This window comes from Piliocolobus tephrosceles, chromosome 19 (genome assembly GCF_002776525.5).
Source record: "Piliocolobus tephrosceles isolate RC106 chromosome 19, ASM277652v3, whole genome shotgun sequence".
Classification (NCBI taxonomy): domain Eukaryota; kingdom Metazoa; phylum Chordata; class Mammalia; order Primates; family Cercopithecidae; genus Piliocolobus; species Piliocolobus tephrosceles.
The window spans coordinates 6,483,585-6,485,498 of record NC_045452.1 but is presented as its reverse complement, the minus strand read 5'-3'; positions in this window follow the sequence as shown (position 1 = coordinate 6,485,498).

Here is a 1,914-nt window from a genome sequence, read left to right as displayed (position 1 = left end):
TTTTTTTTTTTTTTTTTAGACAGGTTCTGTTTCACTTGCTTAGGCAGGAGTGCAGTGGCAAAATCTCAGCTCACTGCGGTCTCAAGCTCCTAGGCCCAAACGATCCTTCTACCTCTGCCCTACAAGTAGCTGGGACTACAGGCACACACCACCATGCCCAGCTGATTTTTATAGTTTTTGTAGAGACAGGGTTTCACCATGTTGCCCTGTTCTCAAACTCTTGAGCTCAAGGGATCCACCCACCTCTGCCTCCCAAAGTGCTGGAATTACAGGTGTGCACCACCACACCCGGCCAAGGTGCCTTTTTCTAATTCACCCAAAGGCCCCATGTGGGTGGGCGCAATGGCTGTGCTCATGAGGGTCACACAGTCTTTAGGAGTCCCATCCACCCAGCCCTCACCAGGGGCCCGGCCTGGAGCTGAGGTCCCTCAGCGTGATTTCTTTCCGCCTCCACAGCCATCACCCCAACAAGAGGCAGGGAAAGGGACTCAGAGAGTGACCCCCCCCACAAGTCACATAGCAATAACTGGGGGCCCAGACTTGAGCCCAACCTCCTGAGTCACAATCAGTGCTTTTAACCATTGTACCATCTAGCAAGACATTGTAGATGGCTGGGCTTTCTGCCCTCAGTTCTGCCTGAGCCCGACTTAAAAGCCTGGGTGAGCTTTTATTCTTTCTTGCTCCTTTTCTGCCCTGTCTCCACCCCTGTCCCCACCCACCTGGGAGGCTGGAGGCCAGAGGAGGGCTTCCTTCAAGTGGGATGTGGCCATGTGACCACCATCCATCATCTATCATCCATCATCTGTCATCTGTCAACCGTAGGGAGCTGGGGGCAAGATGAGAAAACTGGGCCATCAGTACAGCTGTCCTCTATCCCTGCCCCCAGCCAGAGTGTGGAGAAAGGATCTGAGGGCCATCTTTGTCCAGTGAGAAACGAGCCCTTGTGGAGCTGCTGGTCACAGGTTCCGAGGGACTGGGGCTGTGAGCCTGCCCTTCCAGACCTGGGCTCTGCCTCAGGAACTCCACTGCCTTCTGCAGGATCAATTATTGCTGAGGTCTCTGCAACCAGGAGAATCCCAGCAGAGTCCCCTGGCCACCGTTGGCAGCCTTCACAGGAGGCGAAATTGCTGGGACAAGACGAGCTTGTTCCCGAAGACAGGGCCAGTGAGTTGGTCCAGGCTGTGGCTTCCAGGGGGCAAAGGCCCAGAGCACCCTCAGGCTAGGGGTGCCAACCACCTGTCAGGGAGGAGGAAGCCCAGGCCTGGTTTGCCTCCTAGACCACCTACCATATGTCCCAGAAGACAAGGGGTGAGCCTGTTGAGTCGCCCAGGGACAGGAATCCCATGCTTGCTCCCTCACCTGCCTGGGGCCCAGGCTCAGACACTGGCTGGTGGCCCTGGATACTGAGGGGGTGCCTGGACAAAGGGGAGGAGGCCAGCAAGGGTCTGTGCTACCTGGAAGGAGCATGTGACAGTCACACATCCTGGCTGCTCATCAGTTTCCTTCAGGGGAAGGCTGACATATGGGAGATGACATTGGTAGGCCACAGCAGATGGCAGAGGAGCCTGGGAACTGCTGGGAGGGCATTGCATCTCAGACAGTGCCTGAAATGGCAGGCGTCTGTGTGTGGGTGGGGGGGATGCCCAGGGTCCACCCAGTCTCCGGGAGCCGCTTCTCTCAGGAGAGGAGGGGTCCCTCTCTGTGCTGTGAGTTTCTTCCTCTGAAAGTCCCCACTTGTCCTCTCTCATCCCTGTCCTGGGCTCCCTTGGTTGCTGTGTCTGTCTGCAGTCCCCTCCAAGCCTGGGATTCCTTGGCTACCTGCCAGCATCCCCAGGGGCCCAGGGCTCCAAGAGCTGGAGGGAGCTGCCTCCCAGTCTAGCCCCACCTGTGTGGACCGAGGGCTTATGCCCCATG